Here is a 12347-nt window from a genome sequence, read left to right as displayed (position 1 = left end):
TCACTGCGGTCATACTCAGGCCAGTGTAAAACAAGAGAAATAATCAGCTAGATTGAATATTAACCAGGAAAAAAATTGGTGGAGAGAATAAACTACTCTCCACTCACTCTGAGTCATCATCTGGCAGATTCAGTCACAGGCTGTGGGCATGGGACGGTTTATTTTTTACTCTGTAGTTTCTTGAGTTACTCTATTCTGTACTTCTCTGTGTGACTCACTGGACATGGCTGATTCTCTGTGCTTTGTATTTATAGTTTCACCTATTTAATAGCTGGTTTGAAGAAAAGTTATAACACAGTACGTGCACACACACACACACACACGTCAGTACTTATCTCCTATGTGTCACATGCTCTACTCTACTCCACTCTCCTCCATTCCATTCCTTCTTTTTCTTTAATAATATCTGACACTCACTAAGGTGATTTCATGCCCCACCAGTAGGTCCCGAGCTTCAGTGTGGAAAACATTGATTTGGAGGAAGGCAAAGGAAACCCACAGGCAACTGTAAGTGAAGGGGTGATTAAAAACAAAAACTGGTGAGGTTACTTCTTGGGTCAAATTAGCCATGCAAACACAACAAAAGGGCCCTTTCTTTTTGGCTGCCGTGGCAGGCTGTGAGGCGGCAGCCACAGTGGCAAGATGGCCTTGTGCCATAGCTGCGTCCCAGGCTCGAGCGCCCCCCCACCCCTCCCCGTGCCTAGAGCACACCCTGCTTTGAGATCAGTGACAGACAACAGATCAAAGCTCCCTTTCACAGTGGACTGTGGGTTTCCTTTGCTCCCTCCAAATCAGTGTTTCCCAAAGTGCAGTTTGGAACCTATTAGTGGGTCATGAAATCAATTTAATGAGTCTCAGACATGATTAGAAATAAATAGAATGGAATGGAATGGAATAAAAAAGTAGACTAGAAAATAGCAGAACACCCAGTACATAGTAAGGATAAAGATCGACCTGTTTCAAGTATGTGTGCTATATATGGTGCCTGTGTGGTGAACGGTGTGTGTGGTGTGTGTGTGGTATACGTTTACGTATGTGTGGTGAACGATGTCTGGAGTATGGTATGTGTGTGGTGTATATATGATGATTGGTGTGTGTGTGTGTGTATGTGTGGTGACTGGTGTGTGTTGTATGTGTGGTAGGTGTGTTTCTGGTGTATGTGATATGCACGTATTGGGATATAACCAGAAATGGTTTTACCCTGAGGCTAATGAACTTGAACTTCAGAGGGCTTAGCCCCGCAAAGGGGGCTAAGGAAGTTGGATCAAGAAGAGGCAGCCTTGTGGGCCCCACAGAGGAGTCTGCATTTTATGCTGAGGGCGATGGGAGCCCGGGAAGGCGTATACATTTGTGATGTCATATTGAATTGTTTTTCTTAAAAATGGATAAGCTTCATTCCCCTCAAACCCTGGGCCTGTTTCTTGTGATGTGGCATACATTACTTCCTGCGAGTCACAAACATGAAAAAACCCCAAAATTACACGTTCTCTCTCACTTTCCACATAGCAGCCAGAGCCACGCGCTAAAACGCGAATTCGATGCCTTTGCCCCCTTGCATGCATACGCCTTCCCGGGCTCCCACCGCCCTCAGCATAAAATGCAGACTCCTCTGTGGGGCCCACAAGGCTGCCTCTTCTTGACTGGACTTTCTGCTCCAGTCTTATTCCGGCCACTCTTCCTCCCGTTTTTTGGCCCCCGGAGAGGCTAAATTAGTGTCCTGCCCTGGAACTCTGTTCGCCTTGTGCCTACGCAGATTTGTACTCTAAGGCCGCTCCCTGCCCCTGGAAGACTTCTTTTCTGGCTCCTCCTTTTCTTCATGAACTCTGGGAAGCCTCCCCTTCTTCAAGTGTGGACGAGGTGACCCTCCTGTAACACCCACCGCATCCTGTGCTCCCACCATCATAGCACCGTGACACCACATGAAGGGTTTACCTGTCCCTATGTGTGTCACCTGGCTCCTCCTGTGCCTACCACATGGCAATGCCTACTGCACTGCTACTCCATGCCTGGTGCTGCTATGTACTTGCCATGTACTAAATCACCCCTCACACCGACCCTAAGAGTCAGGAGCTGTTATCACCTGACCCTTTTACAGATGAGAAAACAGAGGCCCAGAGGGGTTAAGTAACTTGTGCAAAATCACACAGTAAGTGGTGAAGCCAGGAGTCTAACCTTAGGGTCTGGTTCTAGATTCCCCTTTGTGACCACAGTGTAGAAGGCATTCAATGAGAATTGGTTAAATGGATGGTTAAGAGAACAGAAATGTTAAAAAATAAAAACCAAAACAGATGAGCAAACAAAACAGAACAGAAACAAATTCAAAGATACAGAAAACCGATGCTTGACAGAGGGGAGGGGGCTGGGAGGATGGGCAAAAAAAAGCGAAGGGGATTAAGAAGTACAAACTGCCAGTTATAGAATAAGTCATGGGGATGCAATGTAACAGCATAGAGAATATAGTCAATATTATCATAACTATGTACGGTGTCAGATGGGTACTAGACTTATTGTCGTGATGCAATTCGTAAGTTATATAGATGTCTAATCACTATGGTGCACAACCAAAACTAACAATGTTGTATGTCAACTATTATACAAAAATAAAACTTAAAAACTCTGTATGTAACCTTAGCTGATCTTTGAAAAGAGTGGATCATGTTAGAAAGAAGGTTTAGGGGAGCCCCTAGATGGGGTTGAAAATGATGGGTGTCACAGGGACTGGGGAGAGCTGGATTTGCCTGCAAATGCCCACCATAGCGCTTTGGGGACAGAGGCAGCCCTGAGGGTGGGGGGTTTCCGGGATTGAGGACGGGGACTCCAGTGAGGTGGGCACAGTGTGTGAGAAGGGGAGAGAGAGAGTGTGCCGGGCAGGAAAGAGCAGTGACCCCCACCCCCCACATCCCCACCCCCACACCACCCCCACCCCTGTGCCCCCTGTAGGCAGGGCACCGGGAGAACCAAAATATCAAAGCACATGTTGTGAGGGTGTTTGCTGTGGATTGTGTGATGTAACCACTGAGCACTACCCAGCCCCTTCCCCGACCCCAATACAGTATTTTGCCAAGTGCTCACAATGCTTTTTTTGTGCAAGTGTATTCCTTTGGCAGAGCTCAGAGAAGTCCTGAGATTATGCTGGGGCAGAGAGGGAGATTCTAAGAGCGAAGGTCCAGAGAACTGATATCCTGGGCTGTGATATTGACGAACCTGCACCAATCACACTTTGATCTCCACAGGGGAAGGGGCCCCAGCTGACTGCTGGGATTTAGAATGAATGACTGGGCAAACCAGTGTTGATTCAGCACTACCCCTTATCTTATTAGTGCTGCCTCTGTCCCACAGCCTTGCCTGCCTCTGAACCCAGACTCTGGCTTTCCATCTCTTTTCAGAAAGTAAATTATATCTGACATGCCCAGTAAGCACAAGTTACCTTATGGTAAAGCAAGTGCACTTTATGCAAAAAATTGTTCTTTCTGAGTCACATCTACTATACTAGTGGTGGTAATGGTATATTTTGCATCAAATCTCTGCTACGTGAATGCATAAAGAAGCATATGCCATAATTTTCTAATGATGTTTATTTGCAATGACCTAATTGCAAAGTAAGACAACTGGTTACTATTTAGATGCATTCACTCATCCTTAAGACAGCTCTTTAGACTGGTAGACCCCGTTTTTAAGGCTGCAGGGTGAGATCTGCAGTTAGCTTGACTTCTCCAAACACCCGTAAGTGCCCTAGTCTCTGCTCTGAGGCTCTAAGTCAGGGCCAATTGGAGGACGCTCTGTTTGTCTGGGTCCCCCACCTTGCACACCATCGCAGTAGGATTGCTATTGTCTAACTGCAGGATTGATGAGGTGTACCAGGCCCAGTGAAGTTTCCTGTGCAACTCCAGGCTAGTGCATCAGCAGAACTGCCAGCCTTGGGTGTATGAAGCTGGCGTGGGAGAGGGGAAGTCAGGGGGGAGGAGTGAGTCTCTGAGACTGGACTTGAGGCCATCTGGGGTGGCTCTTACTACCCTGGCTTTATCATCTGCAACCACCCGTTAGTGCCTCAGCCTCTGCAGACGGCTGCCAACTGGCCTGCTTGTATCTTAGCCTCAGCAACTGCTTTCTGTATCTTTACACATGAGAACTTGCATGACTTCCCCAAGAGGTGCCTGGGTGGGGGCTTTCTATCAGGTTGAGCACACCATTCATGTCTGCCAGCATGGCGGTGGGACAAAGACCTTTGAACCATTGGTTTATCATCATATAGGTGACCTAATTTTTAGAAATAAGGGGAAAGCATTTAAAAATAAGTCTTTGAAAAGGTTAACAAAATTGAAAACAGGTTGGCTGTTATGGGCTGACTTGTGGCTCTACCCAAATTCCTATGTTGAAGTCCTAACCTCGAGTGCCTCAGAATGTGTCCGTATTTGGAGATAGGGTCTTTAAAGAAGTAATTAAATAAAAATAAGCTCAATAAGCTCATATGGGTGAGCCCTTATCCAGTATGGCTGCTCTCCTTATAAAAAGAGGAGATTAAGACACAGACACACACACAGAGGGATGACCATGTAAGACCCGGAAAGAAGACTGCCATCTATACGCCAAGGTGACAGGCCTCAGAAAGAATCAACACTGCGACACCTTGATTTCAGACTTCTGGGCTCCAGAACTGTGAGTAAATACATTTCCATTGTTTAAGACTCCCTGTCTGTGCCACTTTGTTATGGCAGCCCTAGCTAACAGCGGCTACTTTGTTAGTGTCTGTAGCAACTTTTATGCTAGGGTATGGCTCCCTCTGCTGGGTCTTTATGTTAAAAGCCAAATGATGCCCTGAAAACACCAAATTTCGTGTTTGTACAGTACAGAGTTAAGAACAAAGTACTTAGATGCTTCTTTATAGAATCCTTTATAGGATCTATATAGAATAAATAATATAGAATCTTTGTAGAATAAATAATATGGAATCTATAGAATTCCGTATAGAATCCTTCATCTGTAATCAGGGTTGATATTAAAAATATTTAGCAACTGGTGTGGCTCCCTACTGTTCCACGCAGGGAGGTTGGACTGTGAGGAGGTGGTGGGGAGGGTTCTGGGGGAGGGGCTGACTGCCAGGGCAGTGCGGGAAGGACTGGAGTGGGCTGGGGGAGCGACACTGCACCAGCCTATATGGAAAGATGCAGCCACGCTGGATGTCTGACTGAAGATCAGTTTATAATTATATACACATAGTTTCCTAATAACTCCTTATAAAACTGCAACTCTTTAACTTCACCCAGTGCTCCTAGAAATAATCTACAAACAGGCACTGCTTTCTAAGCAGGAAATCACTGTCCTGCTGTGGCTTTTGGTTGTTCAACACATGTCTCTTTTAAGCGGGCTTAATGCTATTAACCTGACTTGCCTTCTGGTGGTCAAGTTGCATCATCACTAAGACTAATTATAAGTCTACTGACCATATCTGGTGCATTGCAGTTAGACTGTTAAGCTTTCCACCACTTTCAGCTTGTGTCACCACTATAAAACAGAGAGCAATCCAAGCAGTATGTGCTCCAAAAAGCTATCATGAGAATAAAGACCTCAGCCCCTAAGATAGTGTTTGGCACATAGTAGGTGCCCAATAAACAAATGAGTGGTGGTTGGATGCCATGAAATGAAAACACTGGCAGCCTGTGTTCCAAAGTTGGGTAGTCACTTGCCTCTGCAAAGTGAAGATTCTTCTTTTATTGCACAGTCTGGGGAAGATGATAGCACATTTTTGTAACTGGACACAAATGAGAAAAGTTGGGGCGAACGTGCAGAAGAGTCTAGCTCATCCAGCCTCAGCCTCCATGACCCAGTCTGATAAGAGGACCTGACATTTGAAATAGGGACTGTCCTGGCATGTCCAGAGGGGAGAGTATGGTCAAGCCATCCCCCTTAGAAGGATAAGGAAGTGCTCAGTGACTCCTTACTTGAACCTCCCACCATTCCATCATTCACGAATTCAGGAAGCATTTACTGAGTGGGTTCCATGTACCTGGCATGTGCAGGGTTTATAGCAGTGAACCTGAGGGAGACAGACCCTCCTTTCTGGGAGCTTAAATGCTCATGGGGAGAAAGACAATTTCACACATGCTTATAATTGTGATGAGGCTAATTTAGGGAGAAGTACAGGGTAACAGGGCAACATGAGAGGGGAAAACTGAGCAGCTTCCAGCTGAGAGGGGCTGAGAAGGCATATCTGAGACAGTCACCTCCAAGGTGAGACTTGAAGGAGGAAGCAATGTAGGAAGAGAGAACAACCTGAGGAAATGCCCAAGGCAGCACGCACCACCAGAGCAGGGCTGGGAGGTGGTACCTGGGAGCTCAAGTCCAGTTGTGGGCTTTGAGTTTTACCTAGTTCTCACAAAGGAATTCTCTGCTTGCCAAGCCCACACCTGGGCTGCCCAGCCCAGAAGATGTACCTTTCCTAAATGCACACAAAGAGCTGGCAAGTCCCGAAGCTTGGCTCATTCGAGGAACTGAAAGTACGCCAAATCACAAAGAGCTAAAACCTCTTTGCCAGTTGCTCCTTGTAGATAACTGTCTTCACTTTTACCTATGTACCTACATGTTCCATTCCCTCCAGTTCAGATAAAATCACTCCCCATCTGTAGACTTTGCCCCTCAGAAAGATCTCTCTTATCCCCGTGCCTAAACTCCCATCTCTTCTGGACCCAGCCAAATGCCTCATCTGCTTATATTCTTTTAGAATTGCCCAAGAACTTGGTTTGTTGCAGTCATCCCTCTATGCCCAGTGCATGGCACATAATAGGTGTGTAATAAAATGTGTAGTTGAATGAATTTGTTTTCTAAAACACGGGGACGTCTCCAGGGGAACACCTCTTACTCTGCCTGAATCCAGACCTCACTGTACACCTACTTATACACACTGTGCTACCATCAGAGGTGATGCATATTCTTAATCTCGAATATCCCATCTCTCTGGAGCTACATCAGCCCTCCAGATAACACCAAGAACAAAAGAAAGCAGCCTCAGAAAATAATGCACTGAGGACAATGCTCTGGATGCTGCAGAAGCAGCCCTCAGTACTCTGTCCCAGCTCATTAACTCTTAGTTTGTACACAGTGATAACTAGTACAGATCTCTGTTGTCCTAGCCTCCTGAAGATTCGATATTATAAAAAGGAGGTAAGAGTAACTGAGGGTGGGGTGAAAAGAAGGAAAAGAGGGGGCTAGTAGTTGAGAAACATGGACAACATTGACAAATGACAAAGGATTGCTAATCTACCATCATTGTTCCCGGGGCTTGAGAAGGTTTTTTTTTTTACCAGGTTCCAATCAGGATTCACTTAGCCACCACTCCTGCTGTTGTGGCTCACTGCATGACGTGCTTTCAGGGACACATGCCATGTAGACAGTTCTGCTCTTCTGCTCCAGTTCCTTCTTGGTGGTTGCCTCTGTGACATTAGCCCCGAGCCAGGCTGGTTTCCTTCTATTTCCTCCTTCTCAACCTTAGCTTCTGAGACACCACAGTTGGGTAGTCACTTGCCTCTGCAAAGTGAAGATTCTTCTTTTATTGCACAGCCTGGGGAAGATGATAGCACATTTTTGTAACTGGACACAAATGAGAAAAGTTGGGGCGAACGTGCAGAAGAGTCTAGCTCATCCAGCCTCAGCCTCCATGACCCAGTCTGATAAGAGGACCTGACATTTGAAATAGGGACCTGACACTGCCAATTCTGATTACTTGAAACAAGCTGGATAACAACCATTAGGCATTCTTTCTCAACTCCTAATTAGCTGCAACTTGGTGGTCACTCAACTTTGAATAACAATTCCCTCTGTGTATAGGAGATGTTTAAAATTGAGAAATTTCTCACTTGCACAATATATTATTTTTTTCTTTTCTTCCCCCTAGCATCTGACTTGTGATTTAGATATCATATCTTAACTTCTCCTTCTCCAAACGGTCAACCTAACATTGGTATCTTGTTCCATCTGGGTCTTTTCCTACACCCACCCATAATCCAAAGTCCACGGGCACTTCTCCTATCCCCCTCCCAGCCAGGCTCCTTCCTTAGGCTCTGTCCTAAAATAACTCAGCTATAATAAAGCTAAAATAACTTGCAAATATGTCTGAACACCCCAGCCTGTATGTGGGGACAGAGCCAGGAGAGCAGTTTCCAGCTCTCAGCCTCACGTGGAAAGGTGCTGGCTCAAATAGTAAATAGCCATCAACTGTGATTGGATGGCCATCAGCTGTGGCTAGTTGGCCGTCAGCTGTAACCAGTGAGCCATTGGCCACTAATATAACTGCTGTGGCTATGCTAGCAGAAAATGGGGGCTAGCAAGAAGATTGTGGCTGAGCTAGCAAGCATGGATTGCAGTTAGCAAGTGGGGTTGGTTGGTTGGCAGAAAGCAGACGGCAGGTTGCAGATTGTGTGGCTCCTGCTTCCTGTGTCTCCAACCGCCAGCGAGAATATAGTGGTATGACTCCCCTATCTGTGGCTCCATGGGTGTTCCTTTTTGGCCTCACCATATCCTGCGTTCTTATGTGGGGAGCAGGAGCTGAGACCCCGCATGACACCCTGCATGACACTGTATAATTCTTGTTTTCTGCGTGTATACCATTTCCCTCCCTAAAGCATTGGCAAATATTTAGTGACTTCATATTTAATTGCCCAGTATTCTGTAAAATGTAGAGGGGATACAAAGACTAGAAAACTTGATCTCACCAACCAGAGTCACCTAAGCACATGTGAATATAGGAAAGCGTGAGATACACAATCCAGAGCACCCAGCATCCAGCAATGGTTCCCCATCTCTCTTCTCAGTGAAGTACAGGAAATACCATACTTGCAGATATGAAACATCCCTGTGGGCTAGCAGTTGCTCCTCCCCTTTCTCAACCAAGAAAACCTATGGACTTTAGGGAGTAATGGGATACTATCAAAGGGACAATCTTAAATATTCTTTACTCTATTTCTCAAAAGAGTCATCGTTTAAAAACTGTGATGCTTACTTAGTAACCTCAGCGGTTCCTGGATCTGTCTCTTGCTTAAACAGTGTTTGGATGGAACAGACCGAGGGACTCCCCATCTTCCAGCCTCCAACCACCGTCCAACTTCTTTTCCAGTCTCAACCTTCAGAACCAACTCAGCCATCCTCGGCCTCTGAGACCAGCCAACACCATTTTTTGAGTTTAACTCCTTATTGCTGAGCAAGCACGAGCTCCCAAGTTCGTCAAAATTATTCCACTGACCCGGTCAACCTGCATCTGCAGGCCTCCTACATCTACCTCTCTCTGGGCTTCTATTTCGACCGCGACAATGTGGCTCTAGAGGGCATGAGCCACTTTTTTCTCGTTGGCAGAGAAGCGCCAGGGCTCCCAACATCTTTTGAAGATGCAAAACCAGCGTGGCGGCCACGCCCTCTTCCAGCAGGTGCAGAAGCCCTCCCAAGATGAGTGGGGTAAAACTCAGGATGCCATGGGAGCCTCCATGGTCGTGGAGAAGAATCTGAACCCGGCCATTTTGGATCTGCACGCCCTGGGTTCTACCTGCACAGAACCCCATCTCTGTGATTTCCGGGAGAGCCACTTCCTGGATGAGGAGGTGAAACTCATCAAGAAGATGAGCGACCTCCTGACTAATCTCGGCAAGCTGGCCAGCCCTCAGGCTGGGCTTGGCGAATATCTTTTCAGAAGACTCACCCTCAAGCATGACTAGGAGCCCAGAGGCCTTTGAGGGTCCCCTCTGCATATCCCCGCCTCACCAGCCCCCCACCCCTTCCCCCCCCCCCGCCCCAATCCAGCATTGGGCTTCTGCCTGAGCCTCTCCCTACAATCACCGCAGCCTTCTAACTACCATGGAGCCCTCTCCCAGGTGCTGTGGATCAAACTGAAACAAAGCTTTTCATAGCATAAATAAATAAATAAATACAATTTTAAAAAAGTAAAACTGTGATACTTAGTAACAAATCACCACATCACACATTATACTGAACCCCACTCCTGTGCCTTAGGGAGCGGTAGCTAAGGCTGGCTAGCAAAGATAGGATTGTTTTCTGCGTACAGATCACACTTCAAAGAAATAAACGGAGTTCTTCAACTGCCTTAACCACCAGTTGCGATCGGGGAACAACACAGCTAAGACATAAACTCTCAAAGGGGCACTGGCTGTCCCGCTCTTGGTTGATTGTGGTCCATCCTTACTCAGGAGGACTGTATGAATGTAAATGTTTGCATATTCAAGCTTGAAGGCCAGGCTGTTCTGTGTGGGTCTCTCTGATTCTCACTTTCCTTATGTTGAAACATGAGGATCTGAATTCCTACCTCAAAAGGGCTATTGTGGAAATTCAATAAAAACAATCTTGTGAGAGCCATCAGCACTGTGCTGGCTCAATAAATATGTGCTGGGTGGAAAAACTGTTTTTTTCTTAACAGTCTGCTCTGTAATTTTTCTTAATAAAAGTATACAAGTGATGTCTCCACGTTGGTATCATGTTATCAAGATAGCTGGAAACTATCTTAAGAGGAATTGCAGAAAGAAGAGGTGTGTCCGTGATCATTGTTTTATGGGCTGCAGTTCCAGTGTGTCCCTCTCTTCCTTTCCTTCCACCAGGAATTGTTCTGTGGGTGAGCTTCCTTAGCTGGGGGCTGTGATAAGAGGGCCAAGGTCATGCATCTGTTCCCGTGGGCCCATTAGCTCAGCTTGGCTCCATGTCCATGCACATTGATTTTAACACAGCTGACAGACTCACAAATGTGTGACCACATCCCAAAGGACACCAAGGGGAAGGGTTCCTGTGGATCTGGCAAATATCTCCTGTCTGATGGAGAAACACCACCACGGACTACTCTGTTATGGTCATTGTGACCTGAAGGTGGCGCTGTTTTCAAGGAAGAAAGGTATGGGGATGCTGGTACCTTGTTTTAAAAGTTTGCATGTATAGAACATCATTTCAGGTACAGACAGATTTAGAATCTGCAAGGTAATTTGGTGGAATTTCCTCACTTTCCATAGAAGGAAACTGAGACTCAGTGACACAAAACTCTTGCCTGAAGTCACAACACAGAGGCAAGCCTAGACTCGGGTCTCCTAGATCATAAACGTTTGCAATTTTCACTACTCTAAGGGTTTCTTGGTCGTCAATGGTATCAAGCAATTAATAATATTTAAAACAAAATTGAATGAATCATTGATATCTAATCCGGTGATATTTCCAAAGAATTAAATTGTAATTGAATTTCAAATGTCTGTTAGTCCTAACCATAGGCCAGATTCAAGCTATTTTGGTTGTTATTATAAAAAGTATTTTTATATGTCTGTGATTTAACAGATTATTTATTTTTGTTTTCCACATATCTGAAAGACGAAAATTAATTGGTATAAGTAGAATTTTATTCTATACTGGCGTCTTTTGAAGTGTCGAAAAGCATAATTTCTGTTTAAATGATCACAAATGGAACAGCATGTATGTTCTTTTAAGGTGCACATGGATAGTAGCCTGGTAATGAAAATAATTCCAAGGAGGTTATTTTTAGCCCCTTTCATAATTCATAAAAAGGGGAGCATATTAAAGAGTGTATGTGGCAGGTAATCCCCACAGGCATGTACAAAATCTGAATTCAATCTTTTAGAAAGTTTCTGCTGTCAAAATAACTTACTTTTTTTTTTTTCCACAAAGAGAAAAGCTGAAATTTATTCCTCTGGTTACATATCAAGTGGTGTTTTATCTGGGTAGGTCATTTACAAAATTGTGTTGAAGACTTCTTTTGGGAGAAATGTTGTGAGACATTCTACATATTTTAATTTAATTCTTTTTTTTGTCCAAAATTTTTTTTATTAGTTTCAGGTGCACAAAAACAAAGTAATAGTTAGACATTTATCATTTATGTCCCTCACACTGTGTCAAGCCCCCTCCCCCCATCCGCTAACCCTCTGACATCGCACACAGCCATTACATTTCCACTGTCTCTATTCCTAATGCTATACTCCGCTTCTTGTAAATATATATATATATATATATATATATATATATATATATATATATATATATATATATAAACTTGTAGTTGGCATTCATTATTGTTCAGCTTCAGCTTCAGGTGTACAGTGCAGTGATCAGGCATTTTTTTTTTTTTTAAGTAAGCTTTTGCTTGTTTTCTGGGGATAGTAGGACTGAGGAAATTCAGAGAGTGTGCTACGTTCTCCTAATGGAGGTTGTCAAGGTGTGGTCAGTGAGCGTCCTTCAGGTGTTTGGAGCCTATCGTACAGAACTCAAGGTCACTAAAAATGGTGGCACCTGCACCTCTGCTCTTGGCACCAGTTGAAGCTTTCTCGAGATACTGATTGAAGAGAAGACACTGTCTCAGT

At 44.9% G+C, this 12347-nt stretch overlaps 1 pseudogene; it reads left to right on the top strand.

Annotated features, from left to right (window-relative positions):
• Window positions 1–1047: 1047 nt before the first annotated feature.
• Window positions 1048–9698, top strand: LOC117033096 (ferritin light chain-like; annotated as a pseudogene).
• Window positions 9699–12347: the final 2649 nt, after the last annotated feature.

This window comes from Rhinolophus ferrumequinum, chromosome 2 (assembly GCF_004115265.2).
Source record: "Rhinolophus ferrumequinum isolate MPI-CBG mRhiFer1 chromosome 2, mRhiFer1_v1.p, whole genome shotgun sequence".
Lineage (NCBI taxonomy): Eukaryota > Metazoa > Chordata > Mammalia > Chiroptera > Rhinolophidae > Rhinolophus > Rhinolophus ferrumequinum.
This window is presented reverse-complemented; position numbering and strand designations above follow the sequence as displayed.